This window comes from Neoarius graeffei, chromosome 10 (assembly GCF_027579695.1).
Source record: "Neoarius graeffei isolate fNeoGra1 chromosome 10, fNeoGra1.pri, whole genome shotgun sequence".
In the NCBI taxonomy this organism is placed as follows: Eukaryota; Metazoa; Chordata; class Actinopteri; order Siluriformes; family Ariidae; genus Neoarius; species Neoarius graeffei.
The window spans coordinates 59,415,493-59,440,232 of record NC_083578.1 but is presented as its reverse complement, the minus strand read 5'-3'; the positions used below and the strand labels follow the sequence as shown (position 1 = coordinate 59,440,232).

General features: G+C 44.4%; 1 protein-coding gene across 1 annotated transcript in view; it reads right to left on the bottom strand.

Moving 5' to 3' along the window:
* Positions 1-24,255, bottom strand: part of foxp3b (forkhead box P3b) — a 70,239-nt gene extending 45,984 nt beyond the window's left edge. The window contains exon 1 of the mRNA XM_060931971.1: positions 24,080-24,255. The gene's annotated coding sequence lies outside the window, so the exon portion shown is untranslated. The remainder of the gene's footprint in view (positions 1-24,079) is intronic.
* Positions 24,256-24,740: the final 485 nt, after the last annotated feature.

Genomic DNA, 24,740 nt, shown 5'->3' with positions numbered 1-24,740 from the left:
TTTTTTTAACCAAATGTAGTTGTCCCACACTATTGCTGCAATTTCCACCACAACACTGTAATGTCCCTTTAAAAGGTTTGTATGAAAGATTGTTTGGGTAGTTTCTGTGGAGATAAGAACATGTCTGATATGGAAGGAATTTTGACTTCATCCATCAACTTTTGAAGAAAAGCCAAGGTAAATATAGCTTGAAATGAAAATATTTTTATTGTATGTAATTTCCAAACATGCCGTAATGTCAACTGAGTTTGTAAATAAGTTGTTTTTTTAACGCACATAGATGTATTTTGCGTGCACAAAATGCTAGATACCACTTCTTAGCTAATATAAGATGTTAGCGTAGATTTTTCCTCAAAAAAACTGTAGGATTGTAATTTCCACCACCGTAATTTCCACCACATTGCATTCTTGGGTGGAAATTGCAATGGTGTGGTGGAAATTACATTTATGCATGCAGGCGAAATTCTTAGATCCCCATACACTGCCTTTGCTCTCTCACACACTCATCTCATGCTCTCCCTACACATTCAGCCTATGCACACACTTCACACACTCAGTCTACTCTCCCCCATCACATCCTGTCCATGCTCTCCCACATCCACATCACTGAATGCTCTCTCACACCACAGACACGCATAGACCCCAACTACCTCATGCCCCTTCACATTACCCCACTCATAGCTCACTTCTCACTGACACACACAAAGTTCATGGTGCCCATCGCATCCAGTATAGTCCATGTTGTCCCACACACTCCATCTCCCTTTCACAGAGAGCCCATGTCCAGGCCAACCACCACGGCAGTGTACCCTCACTCCCACACACACACGCTCCTCGCTTAGCTCAGAAAACTGTGAGTAATCAGAATGTTTCAATATCTCATCCAAATGTCTTCAGGTTTACTTGATTGCAAGTTCACATGATGGCTGTGTTGTGACGTTTTCTTTCTTTATTGTGAATACTGTTCCCAGCCCAATGACTTGTGTTCTCATCGTGACAACTCCAGCCGCCGCCTTATTTTGTTTGTTTGTTTGTTTGTTTGTTTTTAGTGTTCCTGATTAACCATTCACATGCCAACAATGGTCATGCTCTCTTGGCCAACAATGGTCATGCTCTCAGGACAAACTTCCCTCTCTCTCTGTGTTCAGAATACTTTTCATGATACTGTCAAGACTACTGTTTGTGAACGGTTTCAAAATACTGTTCATGTTGTATGCAATATATGATATGAAATGTATATGAAGTTGTCTTTTTAAAAAGAAAGATTCAAACATACTAAATGAATTTGTTGAATGGAATTGGGCGCTTCATAAAGTTTTAAAATAAAAGTTTTGTTTTTCTATGGGGTCCATTTATCCACAACAACCAGTAATTTCCACTACGCCTAGTAATTTCCACCACCCCATTTCTTTTTAAACAAATAGTTACAAAACTCTAATCACTCATTAAAAACATCTGCATAATTTATGAGGTAATGTTCCACTTCAAGTAAAAACACAAGTAGTTACTCTTTGAAGTGCATCTAACCACTCCAATGTTATATCTCAGGTTGTGGTGGACGTAAGATTCGTGTTTGGTCCTCATCACAATTAATTTTCCTAATCCATAAATTCATGGGAATTACAATATAGGCATAAACTGCTAAAACTATATATGAAATTGGTCTTCCAGTGAAAAGAAATGATGTGTATCATACTATTTTAAAATAAATGACAAATATTTACATGTGATGGAAATTACATTTGTGCAAGGGGAGTCGGGAAATCTGTTAAAAATCACCAACTTGTCTTAGAATATCAGTGTGTTCTCTTATGAACCATTAAACTAGACTAGTTGTGTTTACCTATCCCAGTGTGACAATTTATATTTTCACACTTTTTTCCCCTTCAAGTTCACAAGGCCAATAGTGCCCATAGTTAAAGAATCACCCATGAATGCGCACCGCCTGACTACTGCTGGAGGATGAGTCCATGAGAGAGAGAGTGAGTGTTGGGGGGAGATCGTAGCACATCATTGTCATATCCAACTACCTCATGTCTCATTCACATGTAAGAAAACACCGAAATTATCATAATGAATGTAAACAACAAATATGACTATTATTATTATTATTATTATTATTACTTATAGCTGTTGACTAGCTTGCTAGATTTAGCAATACGTCTGCCTTGCCTTGTGGAAGACTCTGGTCACATGCAATGAGTGTGAGGGCAGAGTGCATACAGTTAGGTAAGTAGACAGGCAGGTAGGCCATCAAATCATTTCATTCGGACCAAATGATGGGCTACCATCATTTGGGCTGCCACATATGACAGATTTTTATTTTTATTGTCAGAGCACTTGATTTATTCATTGTTGTCAAGTTTAAAAGAGAATTTCAACAAAAATGCTTTTAAAAAAAATTATCTACCCTGCTTGTAATGTCATAGCTTTAAAAATTGTTTTTAAAGCCAAATAGCTTTCAAATTCACCTTATAGAGGTTAGTATAAAAGAAGATGCTAGTACTGCACCATAGGGGGCACTCGATATCTGATGATAGTAAATGAATTAATGAATATGCGATTATTAATAGTTTTTCCCTAAGGAACTGCTAAGATGTGCTTAAGCACATCTCTGCTCTTTTATTCTGAGTAAAATGTCATGCATGTACAAATATAAATGAGCGTGCAATTTGGAACTGCTCACTATTCCAAATAGACAGGAGTACTGATTTGCATTTTTATATTTACAGTGGTCAACCTATGCAAATATACCATTCATTAAAATATATAAGTATTTGGATAGTTAATATGCTGCAATTTGTCCAAAGTTTGGTATTACTTTAAACTTTTAGCCTTATACTTAGAGACATGAGCGGCACGGTGGTGTAGTGGTTGGCGCTGTCGCCTCACAGCAAGAAGGTCCTGGGTTCGAGCCCCGGGGCCGGCGAGGGCCTTTCTGTGTGGAGTTTGCATGTTGTCCGTGTGGGTTTGCTCCGGTTTCCCCCAAAGACATGCAGGTTAGGTTAACTGGTGACTCTAAATTGACCGTAGGTGTGCATGGTTGTCTGTGTCTATGTGTCAGCCCTGTGATGACCTGGTAACTTGTTCAGGGTGTACCCTGCTTTTCACCCGTAGTCAGCTGGGATAGGCTCCAGCTTGCCTGCAACCCTGTAGAAGGATAAAGCAGCTAGAGATGATGAGACTTAGAGACATACTTGTTTAGTTTGCTACATGCACGGAAACTAACAGATATTATTTAAATATGGCATATAAGAGTCATTTCTCATTGCTTTCACACAGAATTGAAATGTTAATGCACTTTTTTTTTTACAAATAATACACAGTACATTTATCTTCAGTTGATCCAGAGATGGATTCAGTTCGCCTCTGTGATCACAATGGATAACACTGCTTGTTTTTCCTCTCATATGCAATTATTCATATGCTCATTATATATGTCCTTAAATGCGAAAGAAACCAGCTAACAGTTATAAACTGACAACATACCATGTTAGATAAACTGCATTGTTCTGGTATTGTCCTGATCTGGTAATGTCAAACAAATTGACAAATACAAGTGCACTGTCTCATGTTTTAGTCAAATCAATCACACATGTCGGCGGCACGGTGGTGTAGTGGTTAACGCTGTCGCCTCACAGCAAGAAGGTCCGGGTTCGAGCCCCGTGGCCGGCGAGGGCCTTTCTGTGCGGAGTTTGCATGTTCTCCCCTTGTCCGCGTGGGTTTCCTCCGGGTGCTCCGGTTTCCCCCACAGTCCAAAGACATGCAGGTTAGGTTAACTGGTGACTCTAAATTGACCGTAGGTGTGAGTGTGAATGGTTGTCTGTGTCAGCCCTGTGATGACCTGGCGACTTGTCCAGGGTGTACCCCGCCTTTTGCCCGTAGTCAGCTGGGATAGGCTCCAGCTTGCCTGCGACCCTGTAGAACAGGATAAAGCGGCTAGAGATAATGAGATGAGATGAGAATCACACATGTAGCTTACAGGTTCAACTCATGTACTATCGATTCTCAACACATATAACGAAGAGAGGGGAACTTGATATGTGCAGCCATGGAACAGACACGCATTAGACAATAATCTGCTCTTGAAAGATGAAGGGGTATTACAATGGGTCATTGCAGACAAGGAAGAAACAGAATAAGGCAAAAATGCAGTGCTACAGGAGATATAAAAAGTCTACACACCCCTGATAAAACAGCGGGGTTTTGTGATGTAAAAAATTAAGCATGTCAGAGCTTTTTCTACCTTCAATGTGAAATTACAAAATATAATAATTAAGTGCAAAACAGTTAGAAATAGGGCGGCACGGTGGTGTTGTGGTTAGCACTGTCATCTCACAGCAAGAAAGTTCTGGGTTTGAGCCCCGTGGCCGATGGGGGCCTTTCTGTGTGGCATTTGCATGTTCTCCCTGTGTCTCCCTGTGGGTTTCCTCCGGGTGCTCTGGTTTCCCCCACAGTCCAAAGACATGCCTGTTATGCTAATTGGTGGCTCTAAATTGACCGTAGATATGAGTGTGAACAGTTGTTTGCCTCTATGTGTCAACCCTGTGATGACCTGGTGACTTGTCCAGGGTGTACCCCGCCTCTCACCCATAGTCAGCTGGGATAGGCTCCAGCTTGCCCACGACCATGCACAGGATAAGCGGTGACAGATGATGGATGGACAATCAGAAACATGTTAGCGGAAAAACAGGAAAAAAAATTACAACAACCTTGGTTGTGTAAGTGTACACACCCATTTATAATTAGGGATGGGGCTGTGTTCAGAATGAGGCAATCACATTCAATCTCATGTTCAAAATTAATCATCATACAGCTGTCATCAATGAAATTATTCTGTTTAACCCCATATAGAGATCAGCTGTTTCTGTAGGATCCTCTTCTTATATTCTTGGTTTCATCCTACTGCTGAAGCCATGGTTCCCAAAGAACTTACAAAAAACATACATGGTATCTCCTTTATTGAAAGGTAATGATCAGGAGAGGAGTATAAATGAATTTCCAAAACATTGGATGTACGGTACCATGGAACACAGTGAAGGCCATCATCAACAAATGAAGAAAATGAAGCATGACAGGGACACCAACAAGAACAGGACCTCTGAGCAAAATTTATAAAAGAACGAGATAACATTTTACCAGGGAGGCTGCCATGACACCTACAGCAACAGTGAAGGAGCTGCAGGAACATCTGACAAATACTGATTACTCTCTGCATGTGACAACAATCTCTTGTATTCTTCACAAGTCTGGGCTATCCAAGACTAACTAAACCACCCCAAACCATGTGGCAAAATGTGCTGTGATGTGATGAAACCAATTCCAAAAAGAACACCATAACCAAAGTGAAACATGATGGTGGCAGCATCATGCTTTATGGCTACATTTCTTCAGCCCGAACTGGGGCTTTTTATCAAGGTGGGGGAATCATTAATCGTTACAAATACCAAATGAATATAGTGCAAAACATTCAGGTGTTTGTTAGTAAGCTGAAGATGAAAAGGAATTTCACTTTTCAGCACAACAATGACCCAAAGCATACATCCAAATCAACAAAGGAATGGCTAAACCAAAAGAAGATCAATGTTTTTTTGAATGGCCTAACCAGAGCACAGATGTGAATCCAACTAAAAATATTTGGGGTGACCTGAAACAGGCTGTGGGGTGGCACGGTACGGTGGTGTAGCGGTTAGCACTGTCGCCTCACAGCAAGAAGGTCCTGGGTTCTAGCCCAGCAGCCGGCGAGGACTTTTCTGTGTGGAGTTTGCATGTTCGCCCCATGTCTCCCCGTGCTCTGGTTTCCCCCACAGTCCAAAGACATGCAGGTTAGCCTAATTGGTGGCTCTAAATTGACCGTAGGTGTGAATGCAAGTGTGAATGGTTGTTTGTCTCTGTGTCAGCCTTGCGATAACCTGGCAACTTGTCCAGGGTGTACCCTGCCTCTCGCCCATAGTCAGCTGGGATAGGCTCCAGCTTGCCTGCGACCCTGTAGAACAGGATAAGCGGCTGCAGATAACGGATGGATGGATGAAACAGGCTGTGCATAGGAAACATCCTCACAACTTCACAATCTAGAATGTCAAGAGTGAAAAATATTGCCAAGTCAAGATGTGGCATGCTGAAAGACTCTTACCCAAAAAAATCTGAGTAGTGTAATAAAATTAAAAGGTGCTTCAACAAAGTATTAGTTAAGGGTGTGTACACTTATGCAACTTGGTTATGGTATGTTTTTTTCTCCTAATTTTTTTCACTTTATTTACATATTACAGTTTCAGATTAAGGTGGAAAAAGATCTGACATGATTTATCTTAGTGTCATTATTTTACTTCACAAAAACCTGCCACTTTTACAGGGACGTGTAGACTTTTATATCCACTGTATTTCAAATGACATACAGGACACAATTCACAATTATAGACCATGATGACAAGGAGAGAAAAATTTAAACATTAAACACTTTTCATGATATTTCAGTAAACTCAATAAATGTAGCCTACACTGTCCTGCCAAAAAAAAAAAAGCGTACTCTAATATTTAATTGTACCGCCTTGAGCTTTGATTACAGCATGCATTCGTTGTGGCATTGTTTCAATAAACGTATGCAATGTCCCAACATTTATTTCACTCCAGTGCTGTATTAATTTTTCACTGAGATCTTGTGTTGAGGATGGAAGAGTCGAACCACTGCGTAACGTCTTCTCCAGCACATCCCAAAGATTCTCAGTGGGGTTAAGGTCGGGACTCAGTGGTGGCCAATTCATGTGTGAAAATGAATCCTCATGCTTCCTGAACCACTCTTTCACAATCTGAGCCCAATTTTATGCTCGTGCCATCAGGGAAGAAAAAATTACATTGATGTGATAACCTGGTCATTCAGTACATGCAGGTCATCAGCCGACTTCATTTTATTGCCCCATAACGTCGCTGAGCCTCGACCTGACCAACTTAAGCAACCCCAGATCATAACACTGCCTCCAGAGGCTTGTACAGTGGCCATTATGCATGATGGGGGCATTGTTTCATGCGCTTCCCTTTTTACCCTGACACACCCATCGCTCTGGAACAGGGTAAATCTGGACTCATCAGACCACATGACCTTTTCTCCACTGCTCCAGAGTCCAATCTTTATGCTCCTTACCAAGTTGAAACCTTTTCTCCTGATTAGTCTTACTAACAAGTGGTTTTCATATCGCCACACAGCGGTTTAGTCCTGTGAGTTCTCATCACACTGTGAGTGTGGAAATGCTCTTAATATCACTATTAAACATAGCCGTGAGCTCTACTGTCAATTTTTTTTTCCACAGTTCGACTTCACCAAGCATTTAAGTGATCTCTGATCATGGTCAGTCAGGATCTTTTTCCAACCACATTTTTTTTCCACGAAGTTGATGGTTCACCACTATCCTTCCAGGTTTTAATAATGCGTTGAACAGTTCTTAACCCAATTCCAGTCATTTCAGCAATGTCCTTAGTTGTTTTCTTTGCTTGATGCAGCCCAGTAATTTGACCCTTCTGAAACACAGTAGCATCTTTTCCAGGAGCACTGGATACTAGGGATGGCGAAAACTAAAAAAAATTTTGACCGACCACCGAGCCTCATTAGTCAGTTAAAGTCGGTTAACCAAAATTCTAGAATTGGAATTATTAGAATCTATTCTAAATCTAACCGCGAGCATCCGCACATTCAGTCCCAGTTGCTGCCCTCCACTCACATTACCTTTTCTACAGCGCGAAACATTTAGTCAAACGCGGCACTGATGTCGAGGGGTTTGTATTGGAGCGGAGGACAAATGGCTCCAGCTTAGAGACAGTTTCAGTTGGCCATGATGGCGTTGAAAATAAAGTCAAGTGCTAGAAGAAATACATAACATTCAGTGATGGGAATAACGGCGTTAAAATAAAGGCTGTTATAACGCCGGGTAATCTAATTAATTAGCTACAATCGTAATAACGCCGTTACCAATACCAACACGCCATTACTGCATGGTATTGAAGTTGCTCTGAAGCCGTCACCGACTTGGCTCACAGACATAAAAGCTGTGTTTGTCACTCCCCCTCCAGACACCGCTGTTATTTCATTCTCTCCCCTTCCCTCCAAAAGTCGGCATCTGCGCCTTTAGTTTGTGTGGGGAGATATGATCTGCAATAACATGCATTGTTGGCTACAGACCGAAACATACTTTCAGAATGCACTGGCCAAGGCAGGACTAAACTCGATGTGCCTTCTAATAATAATTTAAAAAAAAAACAGAATAGTAATTTGTAAACTAAAAAGCCTGTGTCTACACTTTTCTTTCGCCGAGTGGCAGCTGTCTTCAACTGGGACGGGAGGGCGGGACATGACTGAATGGGTGTTTCTGATTTGTCAGCTGTCGTCCTTACACCGCATGGCATGCCCCAAGTGTTTACAACACAGAATTCCAGGTTCTCCGCTCCAAAATCGGCAGCTTCAAAACGATTGATTTTTTTTTTACCGACAACCAAAAAAAAATTAACCGGTTGACGTTGATTCGGTCAACCGTCGGTCAAACGGTCATCGGTTAACATCCCTACTGGATACGTCTTCTGACATGTTTGTTTAAGAAATGAGAAGCTATTCACTGCATCACTTAGGGTTAAAAAAAATTGTTGGCAGCTGAAACACATTAATCACTACAGTAAATACCCAATCAAAGGCTCTTATGTATTTGCTTATTTAAATCTAAATGGTGACTTTTTTTTTTTTGGTCAGGCAGTGTAGGTTTTTAGAACAATAGCTGTTCATCTGTTCCACTTGGTTTACTATACTTCACTGTGTTTACTTTATAGGATTGAACCCCATACTGGTATCAGAAAAGCAGTTTTCACGTCTCAACCAATGTAAGAAATCTGTAATATGGTAATAGCAAACAAGGTATGTTATAAAATATTGACTTTGACAGCCTCCCCACTATAGATAGGGTGCTGAAGACAAATCTCACGAGCATGAAACAACCCTACAGTGTACCTACTGAGAAGGATAGTGAGTGAATAAGGAATCTGTGGTACAAGTAGATTCACATAAGGCCTCATCAGTGCACTGTTGTTAATTTTATACCCATATAATGTCTTTATCTTTTAATATTGCCAAGGATGACCTGTATATGCTGATAGGAATATAACAATATCAAGACAAGTGTTCTTTAATGCAACTTCATGAAGTTCTAAAATAATCTAGTATCCAGAACGTGTCAGACAATGGTGTAATTACCCACAACCGCATCGTTTGGCCATATACTGTAACACACAATATCATGACTGCATGACTTTCCTGGGGGCGGCACGGTGGTGTAGTGGTTAGCGCTGTCGCCTCACAGCAAGAAGGTTCTGGGTTCGAGCCCCGTGGCCGACGAGGGCCTTTCTGTGCGGAGTTTGCATGTTCTCCCCGTGTCCGCGTGGGTTTCCTCCGGGTGCTCCGGTTTCCCCCACAGTCCAAAGACATGCAGGTTAGGTTAACTGGTGACTCTAAATTGACCGTAGGTGTGAATGTGAGTGTGAATGGTTGTCTGTGTCTATGTGTCAGCCCTGTGATGACCTGGCAACTTGTCCAGGGTGTACCCCGTCTTTCGCCCGTAGTCAGCTGGGATAGGCTCCAGCTTGCCTGCGACCCTGTAGAAGGATAAAGCGGCTAGAGATAATGAGATGAGATGACTTTCCTGGTCACAATGGATACTGCTTGCAAGGATATTGCAGTGGAGACATGGAGGGGATGGTTTTACCCTGTTAAAAAAATATCCACTTTGTATTGCAAGACAAAGTATGAGATGTGAGGTTGATGAAATTCTGTGGCCAGACAGGCAGCAATGAATAGATGGTGAGTGAGGAGAAATTTAATTTAGTGTTATTTTAGTTCCTATCTAATTTAATGTTCTTTTAGGTGCTGCTTAGTTCTATTAGTTCCTAGATTACATAACATTACTAGATTGACTATTTTTCTATTTCACGTTACTGTAAAAGTACATAATGTGACAACAAAATTGTCATTTTTGAACTGGTGTTTGTTATATAGTATTAGATTTGACAATGATACTACTCTGTTAGTTGACTACAGAGTTGACCTCATCAACTTTACTGTACATTGAACAAACGTCTCCATTAGAAACAAGTGTGCCCTGTAATACAGACAATATTCTTTAGCATCTTGATGGTCTTGGTTTAATAAAAGGTCATTGCATTTTGTTGTCACTGCTTTTGTTATTTGATTTGTTGAATTGTGAACCTTGAGTTAAACACCTTGAATGAGTTATTATGCCTTTTGCTAGTGAAATCTTTTGTGCTGCATAGAATACAGCAGTCAGGTGAATGAAAGCTTGATGTAGTTACTATGGTGTACTTCAGTTTTCCCACAGGAAATTTGTTTTCACAGGCCATACGGTGCAACAAAACATACAAAGAACCACACCCCCAATGTACACCAGGAGCGATTTCTCAGAGACAACAAGGGAAGCCGAGCTTCCCCTAAAATTCTCTCCCCAAACTGCGGCGTCTACGACATTGAATTCTCATTAAAACAATAACTTGCATAACATAATATATGCCCAAGATTGTATTTATGTTCATAACTATCCTGTAACTTATTTGAGTGATGTCTGACGAACTTGCAGTTCGCTACGAGAATCACCTTTGCTGCCAGGCTGTAACCTTTCTTATTTCAATGGGCTCTATGGACTGGCAGCAGTGTTGCCAGATTGGGCGGTTTTAAGTGCATTTTGGCGGGTTTTGAACATATTTTGGGATGGAAAACGTCAGCAGTATCTGGCAACACTGACTGGCAGCCGGGTATCCGTTGCAGTCTACGAGACGGCTCTGAACAGCCAATTTCGGCTAGTTGTTATTGGTTAAAATCAACAAAATCGTCACTTCCAGGGAAGCCGGGCTTCTCTGGGACTAAACGAGACAGTGGGAGGGACAAGAAGCCGGGCTGATGAAGGATTATTGGAGGTAGTGTTTGAAAGACATGAGGAGGGCGGTACTTCGGCGAGGAACACGGAAGTATGATCAGTCAGTCCCTAGCGGATGTCGAGAAAGTGTAGTCGTGTGCCAAAGTGCTGTCCGAATTTCTTTTCATATAAACGGTTCTTCTCATTGATGTCTCTGTACATTACTCTGTAAATAAATGTAAATATTACTCGTTGTGCTCCGTTAACTTTCATCCATTCTATCAGTTTGATCATTCGTGAATTCACTCGTTTATTTCATTTGTAGTTCAATCTGGTTGTAGGCTAGCTTGAGCCTTATTGGGATCTGCAGTGCTAGCTGCTAACAGAAATTGGTGAAGTCTCTGGAAAGCACAACCAGCTGGTATGACAGGGTCACAGACCATTTTCTGGAAAAGGAGCGGAGGGCAGAATTTGTGTATAAATAGTGTTCATGTTCATGAATCTGAAGTGTGTATATTGTTCAGTAATGTTAAGAGAATGGTGGGCTCTGTGTTATAGGTTATACCTGGGTATGATATTCAAGGTTCTGTGTGTTGCATAGCCTACCTGGTTATGAATTTCCAGACTGTGTTGCAGAAGATGTTCAAGGATGTGTTGCACAGCTGGGTGTTGTGTTAAAGACTCTGTGTTGCATATCAGGGTATGATGTTCAAGGCTCTTTGTTGAATAGCCAGTGATTTTTGGATGATTGATATTTTTGATTAAGGATATGAGGCACTAGCCTGGCAAGCCAGACTATAACATGAAATGTACAAGCAAAAATACTTTCTGCCACTAGGTAGGGTTGTCTAGTTCACTATGCTAATGGGGCACACCTTTCTATGCTTTGATATCCGGCCTACAGGTTTTACGATGAATGCGTAAAATGGGCTTCCCCTGTTTTGCCTCTGGGTGCTCTGGAAAATACCGAGCAAAGTTCCAGTGCATACTTAGTGCCGGTCCCAAGACTGGATAGATTGGGGAGGGTTGAAAGAATGCCAGCTGCCAAAGTTTAAACCGACCACCCGTTGCCATGATTAGTATGACGAAAGGCGATTAAAGACCATGTCTTCATGGACCTTACATTGGTGCTTGAAAGTTTGCGAACCCTCTAGAATTTTCTATATTTCTGCATAAATATGACCTAAACATGATCAGATTTTCACACAAGTCCTAAAAGTAGATAAAGAGAACCCAGTTAAACAAATGAGACAAAAAATATTATACTTGGTCATTTATTTATTGAGGAAAATAATCCAATATTACATATCTTCAAGTGGCAAAAGTATGTGAACCTTTGCTTTCAGTATCTGGTATGACCCCCTTGTGCAGCAATAACTGCAACTAAACCTTTCCAGTAACTGTTGATCAGTCCTGCACACCGGCTTGGAGGAATTTTATCCCATTCCTCTGTACAGAACAGCTTCAACTCTGGGATGTTGGTGCATTTCCTCACGTGAACTGCTCGCTTCAGGTTCTTCCACAACATTTTGATTGGATTAAGGTCAGGACTTTGACTTGGCCATTCCAAAACATTGACTTTATTCTTCTTTAACCATTCTTTGGTAGAACAACTTGTGTGCTTAGGGTCGTTGTCTTGCTGCATCACCCACTTTCTCTTGAGATTCAGTTCATAGACAGATGTCCTGACATTTTCCTTTAGGATTCGCTGGTATAATTCAAAATTCATTGTTCCATTGATGATGGCAAGCCATCCTGGCCCAGATGCAGCAAAACAGGTCCAAACCATGATACTAACGCCACCATGTTTCACAGATGGGATAAGGTTCTTATGCTGGAATGCAGTGTTTTCCTTTCTCCAAACATAGCGCTTCTCATTTAAACCAAAATATTCTATTTTGGTCTCATCCGTCCACAAAACATTTTTCCAATAGCCTTCTGGCTTGTCCACATGATCTTTAGCAAACTGCAGATGAGCACCAATGTTCTTTTTGGAGAGCAGTGGCTTTCTCCTTGCAACCCTGCCATGCACACCCTTAGTTGTTCAGTGTTCTCCTGATGGTGGACTCATGAACATTAGCCAATGTGAGAGAGGCCTTCAGTTGCTTAGAAGTTACCCTGGGGTCCTTTGTGACCTCACCGACTATTACATGCCTTGCTCTTGGAGTGATCTTTGTTGGTCGACCACTCCTGGGGAGGGTAGCAATGGTCTTGAATTTCCTCCATTTGTACACAATCTGTCTGACTGTGGATTGGTGGAGTCCAAACTCTTTAGAGACGGTTTTGTAACCTTTTCCAGCCTGATGAGCATCAACAACGCTTTTTCTGAGGTCCTCAGAAATCTCCTTTGTTCATGCCATGATACACTTCCACAAACATGTGTTGTGAAGATCAGACTTTGATATATCCCTGTTCTTTAAATAAAACAGGGTGCCCACTCACACCTGATTGTCATCCCATTGATTGAAAACACCTGACTCTAATTTCACCTTCAAATGAACTGCTAATCCTAGAGGTTCACATACTTTTGCCACTCACAGATATGTAATATTGGATCATTTTCCTCAATAAATAAACAACCAAGTATAATATTTTTGTCTTATTTGTTTAACTGGGATCTCTTTATCTACTTTTAGGACTTGTGTGAAAATTTGATAATGTTTTAGGTCATATTTATGCAGAAATGTAGAAAATTCTAAAGAGTTCACAAACTTTCAACCACTACTACTTTGTACAAAAGGGTATTGTCATGCTGGAATTATAATGCTAATGCATACCCTATACAGTGGCGTGGTAACAGTTTGGAGAAGACCCAGATTGTGAAGTTTGCGGATGACACAACAGTGGTGGGCCTCATCAGGGACAATAACGACCTGGCCTATAGAGAGGAGGTGGAGCAGTTGGTGGGCTGGTGCAGGGAAAACAACCTGATCCTGAACATGGACAAAACTAAAGAGATCATTGTTGACTTCAGGAAAAACCAACCCAGCCATGCTCCACTTCTCAACAACATGGCCGTGGAGATGGTCAATAGCACCAAGTTCCTGGGGGTGCACATCACAGACAAGTTTACCTGGTCTGTGAACACCGGGTCACTGGTCAAGAAGGCACAGTAGCATCTGCACTTCCTGCGTAGGATGAGAAGAGCCCACCTGCCCCTGCCCAGCCTCACTACATTCTACAGAAGCACCATAGAGAGTGTTCTAACCAGCTGCATCTCTGTGTGGTGTAGAGGCTGCAGTGCCTCTGACTGGAAGGATGTGAGGAGAGTGGTGAGGACAGCAGAGAAAATCATTGGGACTTCTCTTCCCTCCATTCAGGACATTGCACCAAGGCGTTGCATGTCTCGAACCAGAAACATCATCAGTGACCCCTCACACCCTCATTATGGACTGTTCTCCCCTCTGACCTCTGGAAAGAGGTTCCGCAGCATTAAGCCAGCATCTCACTGGGCTGCGACAGCTTGCGACAAATTGCGAACGTCATTTGCGAGAGAGTTTCAAAAGTGTCTTGAAACATTCGCGGGGCTTCTTAATTTCCTCGCATGAGTCGTAAAGTGTCGCTCCTTCATCGCTGAAATTTTGAACATGTTCAAAAAATTATTGCGACAAAATTTCTCTCAAAATAGCCGTAAATGCCTCGCTGGTGTCGCAAAGCCAAGTCAAGTCAGTTTCCGTGAGGCTTCCTCTACTTCCCTGCCTGCCAAGGGAAAGCCAGGCTGCGACAGCCTGTGACTAGTTGGAGACACAACAATTGTGGTAAAATATGCGAATATCAATTCAGTGTGATTCCAAGTGAAAATTTGCATATTTTATCACAATTGTTGTGTCTCCAACTAGCCGCGGGCTGTCGCAGCCCAGTAAGATACTACCCTTAGGTGCAAGACCACCAGGTTCTGTAACAGCTTTTCCCCCAGGTCACCAGACTGCTGAACTCTAAATCCAAACTTCTAACTTGAATATTCCTAATTCCACAGGTCACTTTATACTATTGCACTTTATAATATTTCTGCTGCTGCATAATTTAATTTAATAATTCTTCTTATTTTTCTCGCGGTGTGGTTTCCATCAAATCCTGCGCTCTGATTGGCTGGCGAGCGGGTCCGTATCCTACGGTACAGACCCCAGTTACAGACCCCAGTTACGGACCTCTGGCGACTCGCTCGTTCACAACAACAAACTTAGTAGAATTTTTTTTGTCAACATTTATCTTTTTTTTTTATAAGATTTATTTATAAGCTTATCAAAAATCTTATAAATTTTTGCCAGCATTTCTCAGGAAAATAGCATTAATTTTACAGCATGGATAGCGATAACGACAGTGTTCACAGCGAAAGCGAGTTTTACTACCCTGAGGAAGAAGAAATAAAAGAAAACATTTCAGGAGAAAGCTAAAAACTTCTAACTTGCTAACGCCAAGCAAAAACATGGCTGAATCCTCATCTCATCTCATTATCTGTAGCTGCTTTATCCTGTTCTGCAGGGTCGCAGGCAAGCTGGAGCCTATCCCAGCTGACTACGGGCGAAAGGCGGGGTACACCCTGGACAAGTCACCAGGTCATCACAGGGCTGACACACAGACAACCATTCACACCTACGGTCAATTTAGAGTCACCAGTTAACCTAACCTGCATGTCTTTGGACTGTAGGGGAAACCGGAGCACCTGGAGGAAACCAACGTGGACAACATGCAAACTCCGCACAGAAAGGCCCGCGCCGGCTATGGGGCTTGAACCCGGACCTTCTTGCTGTGAGGCAACAGAGTTAACCACTACACCACTGTGCCGCCCCGGCTGAATCCTGAAGGCAAAATGTATTTTTTTCCTGCCATAGAAGTGCACTTGTATACCGAGGAGGAAGCAATTTGCATTACAGCCGTGAATGAGGAGTCAAAATGGCGGCTCACTTCGGTTTTCCCTTTCGAGCGCTCTCGTTTTCTGATAGAATTTGGTAAAGAAAAAAATAAATATATTATTTACCAGCTTAAGGTCGGTCCGTATGGTGAAATACCGTGACCTCGGCCTTGAATACTGACCTCGGCCCAGAGGGTCACCGTATTTCACCATACGGACCGACCTTAAGCTGGTAAATAACATATAAATTTATTTCTCTGCTGAGCCAATTTGCAACTAAATTTCGTTTGGTGTACACGTGTTGCATACAATAAAGGTTGTCTCAGTCTGGTCAGGTGTCCACAGATATATAGTAGGATGCATCAGTTGCCCCCTAAAAATGAAAAGTTCCTCCGATCATGATGCATTTTTGTTTTTATGTTCCTTTTGGTAAGAAAACACACTGGGTGAAATATATTGACAAAATTCAAAAGTTTAATGGTGGCACCAGGAGCTTAAAATTATGGAAAAAACTGCTATTTTATGACTTTTATAACAATTTTGATAACTTTTCATGAAACATTATGGCACCTTATAGAGTATACCAAATATCTTAGATACACATTTTTAGTACATATTCTAAATATATTATCAAGCACAGTTTGAGTTTTAGCTGTTCATTGAATCATTGTTCAACTACTTTTAAACAATACAAATGTATTATGAATCACATTAATACTTCTCAATCCCTTGCAAAGGTTCTTCACATGATCTCTGGCTCACAAGAAATCAATAAATGGAGCAGAGCATTTTTTTAAGGATTTTCCAGTAGGCGACCAACTGGTCTGGGCAATACAATCACAGGCCCCAGAGTCCATGCGGCTGCACCGCTGCGGCATATTCTGTGATGCAAAATGGTTCACCAATCACTATACAGACAAACACACTACAGTGACTACACAGCTATCAAGAGCAATTACCAAGCACAAATGTTATGTCAAAGACACTCGAAGTTACACAGTAATGACATCGGATTCTGACATCAGCCATTTCAGTAACCAACTTTTAGTTTTGTTTTTCTTAACCAACATGATTTTGTGTGTATATCTTATAACATATATCTTCGTTTTCCTTGTTGAATGTATACTTACATGGTACTTGGTTAATTAATTGCAACTGATTGAACCAAGTGATAAGACATACCCTACCATTCAAAAGTTTGTGGTCACCCAGACAATTTTGTGTTTTCCATGAAAAGTCACACTTTTATTTACCACCATAAGTTGTAAAATGAATAGAAAATATAGTCAAGACATTTTTCTGGCCATTTTGAGCATTTAATCGACCCCACAAATGTGATCCAAATGTGATCACAAATGTGATGCTCCAGAAACTCAATCTGCTCAAAGGAAGGTCAGTTTTATAGCTTCTCTAAAGAGCTCAACTGTTTTCAGCTGTGCTAACATGATTGTACAAGGGTTTTCTAATCATCCATTAGCCTTCTGAGGCAATGAGCAAACACATTGTACCATTAGAACACTGGAGTGAGAGTTGCTGGAAATGGGCCTCTATACACCTATGGAGATATTGCACCAAAAACCAGACATTTAGTAGAATTTAGCTAGAATAGTCATTTACCCCATTAGCAATGTATAGAGTGTATTTCTGATTAGTTTAAAGTGATCTGCATTGAAAAGAACAGTGCTTTTCTTTCAAAAATAAGTGACCCCAAACTTTTGAACGGTAGTGTAACTTGGTTTTGTTAGGGTTTTGCTGGGATTCGAACCTGGTTCGTTGGTGTGATAATCCAGCAAACCCCCACTAGGCCACCAGGGGGATGACTCAAATGCAGAGGCGTGAGGCGGAAGTAGAAAAAGAATCAAATGGTTTATTTAAACTATATACACTATATACAGGGCAAAACAAAAGACAAAAAAAACCAGAGAGTATAATCCAAAAGAAAAGCAAAGTGCAAAAATTCAAAAGCTAAGAAGATCAAAAAACACAGTACAAAGGAAACTGGAGATAAACATAACAGCACAAAGACTCCGTGACAAGAGGACTGAACTCAGGGGTATAAATAGACAAACTAATTAAGGACACAGGTGAAGATAATTAGGCAATTAACACAAACACAAAACACAGGAACAGTGGCGGCCTCTAGAGGCCAAAATAAACACGACATGAAAAGGAAATAACAGCGGCCTCTAGAGGCCAAAACAGTCCTAGTCCTAACAGGACCCCCCCCTCTAGGAGCGTCTCCTGACGTTCCCAGGGCGATCCGGATGGGCCGAATGGAAGTCCCGACATAGTTCTTTATCAAGGACATCCCGAGCAGGAACCCAGCAGCGCTCCTCAGGACCATAGCCCTCCCAGTCCACCAGATATTGCAACCCGCCGCGGACCCGGCGGGAGTCAAGCAGGCGATTCACAGTGAACACAGTCTGCCCCTGGAAGATGCGGGGGGGTGGGGGGTTCCTAGGGGCAGGGGCATACGTAGACGTCAGTACGGGCCGTAACAGGGAAACATGGAAAGTGGGGTTGATCCTCAGAGTCCGGGGCAACTGGAGCCGGTAGGAGACAGGGTTCACCCTGCGCACCACCTTGAAGGGGCCAATGTAGCGAGGAGCAAGCTTGCGGTTCTCCACCCGCAGTGGAAGGTCCTTAGTGGACAGCCAAACACGCTGCCCAGGGCGGAAAGCGTGTGCAGGTCTTCTATGGCGGTTGGCCTGAGTCTGGTTGGTTCTGGAGGTCTGTATGAGGGTCTTCCTGACCTTGCTCCAGGTCTTGTGACACCGTCTCACATATTGGTTGACCGAGGGCACCCCCGCGTCCTCCTCCTGGTCCGGGAACAGAGGTGGCTGGAACCCGAATTGGCACTGGAATGGCGACAGCTTGGTGGCCGATGACTGCAGGGTGTTGTGGGCGTACTCCGCCCATGGCAGCCAGGTGCTCCACGATGTCGGGTTATCCATAGCCAGGCCTCGCAGGGTGGTTTCCAGGTCCTGGTTGAGCCTCTCCGTCTGACCATTGGACTGTGGGTGAAACCCAGAGGAGAGGCTGGCAGTGGCTCCGATGACCTTGCAGAACCCGTGCCACACTCGGGAGGAGAACTGGGGCCCTCAGTCTGAGACGATGTCCTGTGGAAGACCAAAGACTCGGAAGACATGATTAAACAAAAGTTTCGCAGTTTCAAGAGCAGAGGGGAGTTTGCACAGTGGTATGAAGCGGCAGGCCTTGGAGAATCTGTCAACTAAGACCAAAATGACCGTGTTACCTTGTGACTCAGGGAGACCCGTGATAAAGTCGACTGCCACGTGGGACCAGGGACGCCGGGGAATGGTCAGAGGATGCAGGAGACCCTGGGGACGCTGTCGTGGGTTCTTGGTTCTGGTGCAAACCTCACAGGACAGGACAAATGACCTTACTTCCTTCTCCATGTTAGGCCACCAGAAGCGTCTTTTCAGGAAGTCCAGGGTCCTCCGAGCTCCCGGGTGGGCGGTGAGAGGGGAAGAGTGACCCCACTGGAGAACCTTGGCCCGGGCTTGATGTGGGACGTACAAGAGGCCTGGTGGCCCCGTCCCAGGACCGGGGTCCTGGCGTTGGGCTCGTCGGACAGCCTCCTCAATACCCCAGCGGACAGGGGCCACAATCCGGGACACAGGGATAATAGGCCCGACTTCATTCTCCCTGTTAGTGGCAGAGAACAGTCTGGACAGTGCGTCAGGTTTGGTGTTCTTGGAGCCGGGGCGGTATGAGAGGGTGAAGTCAAACCGACTGAAAAACAGGGCCCACCTAGCCTGTCGAGGGTTCAGTCTCTTGGCTTGCTGGAGGTACTCCAGGTTCTTGTGGTCAGTCCAAACCAGGAATGGATGTTGTGCTCCCTCCAGCCAGTGCCTCCACTCCTCAAGGGCCAGTTTGACCGCTAGCAGTTCTCGATCCCCCACATCATACCGGGACTCAGCAGGACTCAGGCGGTGGGAGAAGTAAGCGCAGGGGTGCAGCTTTCCTTCCGAACGTTGAGAGAGCACCGCGCCGACACCACTGTCCGAGGCGTCCACCTCCACGATGAATGGTTGGGAGGTGTCCGGGAGAACCAGAATGGGTGCCGTGCAGAAGCGGTCCTTGAGGTCTTTGAACGCCTTTTCTGCCTGAGGAGACCAGCCATAAGATCCACCTGTCCCTTTGGTGAGGTCTGACATGGGTGCTGCCACAGAACTGAAGTTCCTGATGAACTTGCGGTAGAAGTTAGCGAATCCTAAGAACCGCTGAACCTCCTTAACGGACTTGGGAGTAGGCCAATCCCGGACGGCCAGGGTCTTGGCAGGGTCCATTTGGAGTTGGCCTGTCCGTACAATAAATCCCAGAAAGGAGACCTCGGGAACATGAAATTCGCATTTCTGGGCCTTGGCGAACAGATTGTTCTGTAGCAGCCTCTGGAGAACCTGGCGGACATGGTGGCGGTGCTCCTGCACGGTCTTGGAGAAGATAAGGATGTCGTCGAGGTAGACAAAAACGTATAGGTTAATCATGTCCCTTAAGACGTCATTGATTAGGGCCTGAAAAACAGCTGGTGCGTTGGTGAGTCCGAAGGGCATCACCTGGTATTCGTAGTGCCCAGACGGGGTGTTAAAGGCAGTCTTCCACTCGTCTCCCTGTCGGATACGGATGAGGTGGTAAGCGTTCCGTAGGTCCAACTTGGTGAAGACAGTGGCGCCTTGGAGCAGGTCGAAAGCTGTGGACATCAGCGGAAGGGGATATCGGTTGCGCACAGTGATCTTATTCAGGCCCCTGTAATCAATACATGGTCGGAGCCCCCCATCCTTCTTGCCGACAAAGAAGAAGCCGGCTCCAGCAGGTGAAGTGGAGGGTCGAATAAACCCAGAGACCAGGGCATCTTTGAGGTATTCCTCCATGGCCTTGCGTTCTGGCTGAGAGAGTGAAAACAGTCTGCCACGAGGAGGGGTAGTCCCAGGGAGCAAGTCGATGGCACAGTCGTAGGCCCGGTGCGGAGGAAGAACGGCGGCCCTGCTCTTGCTGAATACCTCCTTGAGATCCCAGTACTCTGTGGGAACTTGAGATAACTCGGTGAGATCAGGGGGCTCGGCAGGAGACACAGGAGAGCTAGAGAGCAGACAAGAGGCATGGCATGCAGGGCCCCATTCCACAACCTGGCTTGTTACCCAGTCTATGCGAGGGTTGTGGCGAGTAAGCCAAGGAAGGCCTAGAATAACTGGGAACTCAGGTGAAGGAATCAGGTGCAGGGATATTTCTTCCTTGTGACCTTGAGACTGGAGGAAAACTGGAGAAGTAACTTGGGTGACTCTTCCATCACCTAACGCTTGGCCATCGAGGGCAGACACAGACAGTGGGACTTCAAGAGGTGCAGTCGGAATATTGATGCTTTGGGCGAAGTGAATATCCATAAAGTTCCCAGCCGCCCCTGAGTCTATCAAAGCTTGACAAGAGTGGACAGACTCACCCCAGGAGATGGAGACCGGGATGTAGATTCCTTGGCCAGGGAGTCCGGGAGAGAGGGTAGGCCCCGTCACAACCCTCCCTCGGCTGGACGGGGCGGTCCTTTTCCCAAGAGTTCGGGACATGATGCTCGGAAGTGACCAGGCTTGCCACAGTAGATGCAGCACTTGTCCCTCCTTCTGCGCTCCCTCTCAGATGCGGAGAGGCGAGTACGACCCACTTGCATGGGTTCTGGACAGTCACTGAAGGAGGTAGACGGTCTCCAGGTAGAGGTAGGGAGGCTGGGGGGGCTCAAGGCTTGGTGGCGTTCTCTCATCCTGTTGTCCAGACGAATAGCATGTGAGATGAGGGTTTCGAGGTCACTTGGGCATCCAATAGAGGCCAGACCGTCCTTGATGGGGTCAGACAGACCATGGTGGAAGGCTGACACCAGGGCAGTCTCGTTCCATCCACTTACTGCTGCGAGTGTTCGGAACGAGATGGCGTAATCTGCGACGCTTCCTCCTTGCCGGATGGACATGAGCTTTCGGGCTGCGTCGGTACTGATGTCTGCCTGATCGAAGACCCGAAGCATCTCTTCAGAAAACAGCTGGAAATCAAAGCACTCAGGTCCCTGTCTTTGCCAGATAGCAGTAGCCCAGGCTCGCGCCTTACCAGCTAATAAGGTGATCACAAAGGCAATCTTGCGGCGATCCGTAGTGTAGGTGGTAGGCTGAAGCTCAAAGGTGAGTTGACACTGGGTAAGGAACTCTCGGCACTCACTGTGCTTGCCGTCATACCTCTGTGGTGCAGGAAGGCTGGGTTCGCGAGGTGAAGAAGGCAGCATTGCAGGGGGCACTGGAGCAGGAGTGGGAGCTGGATCAGGAGCAGGAACTGGATCAGGAGCAGGAGATGCAGGCAGAGATGTCAGCTGTGCCAGGGTTTTCCCAATTTGCTGAAGCAGTTCCTCGTGGCGAGCGAGGGCCTCACGTTGGCTGGTGAGCGTACGTCCATGAGCGTCCATGGTCGCTCCGAAGCGTGTCAAAGCTGCCATAATTCCCTGAAGGTTGGCCGGGTAGACAGTTGAAGCAGCCTCTGCTGAGTCGGTCAGGACGGAGTCTTTCTGTTAGGGTTTTGCTGGGATTCGAACCTGGTTCGTTGGTGTGATAATCCAGCAAACCCCCACTAGGCCACCAGGGGGATGACTCAAATGCAGAGGCGTGAGGCGGAAGTAGAAAAAGAATCAAATGGTTTATTTAAACTATATACACTATATACAGGGCAAAACAAAAGACAAAAAAAACCAAAGAGTATAATCCAAAAGAAAAGCAAAGTGCAAAAATTCAAAAGCTAAGAAGATCAAAAAACACAGTACAAAGGAAACTGGAGATAAACATAACAGCACAAAGACTCCGTGACAAGAGGACTGAACTCAGGGGTATAAATAGACAAACTAATTAAGGACACAGGTGAAGATAATTAGGCAATTAACACAAACACAAAACACAGGAACAGTGGCGGCCTCTAGAGGCCAAAATAAACACGACATGAAAAGGAAATAACAGCGGCCTCTAGAGGCCAAAACAGTCCTAGTCCTAACAGGTTTAAAATTTGCTCTCCCAGTGAAGCTGGTTTGGCATTGACTAGGAGACCAAATCTGGCCACTGGGAGACCATTTGTTCTCCCAGTAACTATGTTAAAAAATGCTCTGAAATGGAGTCCAACATTGTGATTCAAACCTTACGCGAAAACATAAAATAAGCGTTTTTTGGCAAAAAACGAACCTCATGGTGCCACCATTAGACTTTTGAATATGGTCAAAAAATTTTACAGGATGTCTTTATTGGTGGGCGGCATGGTGGTGTAGTGGTTAGCGCTGTCACCTCACAGCAAGAAGGTCCGGGTTTGAGCCCCGTGGCCGGCGAGGGCCTTTCTGTGCGGAGTTTGCATGTTCTCCCCGTGTCCGCGTGGGTTTCCTCCGGGTGCTCCGGTTTCCCCCACAGTCCAAAGACATGCAGGTTAGGTTAACTGGTGACTCTAAATTGAGCGTAGGTGTGAATGTGAGTGTGAATGGTTGTCTGTGTCTATGTGTCAGCCCTGTGATGACCTGGCGACTTGTCCAGGGTGTACCCCGCCTTTCACCCGTAGTCAGCTGGGATAGGCTCCAGCTTGCCTGCGACCCTGTAGAACAGGATAAAGTGGCTAGAGATGATGAGATGAGATGAGATGAGATGAGATGAGGGCAACTGATGCACCCTAATGTATAGTATAATGTCTATCTATCTATCTATCTATCTATCTATCTATTAGGCTCATATAAACCCAGGCTAAGCGAGCGAGTTATTCTTCTGTTGCAGTAAAGGAAGAGGCTAATGTTCAGCCCAGGCTCCCTTTATAAGCACTCAGTGTAGCACGCAGTATCAGCGCGCGAGATTTCCGAACCTTCTCGAGTTCCATTCGGCCTTTTGCCGGAAACAGCCGAGACAGAGCCGAAGTCAGGCCGAGTCCAGCTTTCTGATTCACTCTAGTCTCGAGCAAAGAACATTTCCATTATGTCCATCTTTTCCTCAGTTTATTGATGACTCTTTGCTTTTCAGGACCATATTTCCTTGCACTAGTTTGTGACCTACAGCCATAATAATAGATATTTTGTTATTTCAGGTGGTGGTTGTTGTTATTATTGTTTGTTTGTTTTTTAATCCAAGCAGTATGTGGCGTCTATGTGTTTTAAATAGGGCGCCTGTTTGCGCTGTGTAGCCTCCACACACACACACACACAGAGAGAGAGAGAGAGAGAGAGAGAGAGGAGGAAAAGAGGAAAAGGAGGAGGATGAGTGCACTGGGCGAAAGGACAACGATTACAGCGCTGGAGACGCGGAGATGCTTCACTCACCAGACAGACTGAATCAGTTTCCAGACGAGCTGTGTGGATGTCGCTGGAAAACGGTTTCAGCTCCGGTTGAAATTTCGGGAAGAAAATGAAGGCTGTGAGGAAGCATCGTCTTGAGCTGGAATGCTATTAGCGAGCGCCAAGGCGTTATGAACACACTGCTGCGTACCTCAACATGACACTGCCGCGTACCACAGGATTTAGGCTCTCATAAACGCGACATATAGGCGAACAGTCTGCCAGTGCCCATGTATTTATTTAATTGTACCACAGTGCGATGGGAATATACGGCTGAGGCTTAGGCTAGCGTTTATGGAAAACCCGAAGACATGACATGCACACGAAAAAAAAGGAAACGACATTTTTTGCTTTTTAAATCCTGTGTTTACATAAGCTAACGAGCCGCTGGCTAAACAACAGGGCTGTTGTTTCGACCCGAAACAGGTTTCGTGTTATTTCCCCCTCAGACGTAACCATTTTGTTTATTAATTCGTGTTGGGTTTTTTTTCCCTTCCTCCCCTTCATCCATCCATCCATCCATCTTATAGAAATTTTTCCGGTTGTATTTCTAGTAAACGAGTTGGCAGTCGATGCTGGACCACAGATTTGGATTCATGTTTGATTCCCGGAGCGAGCTGTGCCATTTGGAAAAGAACAATTTTTG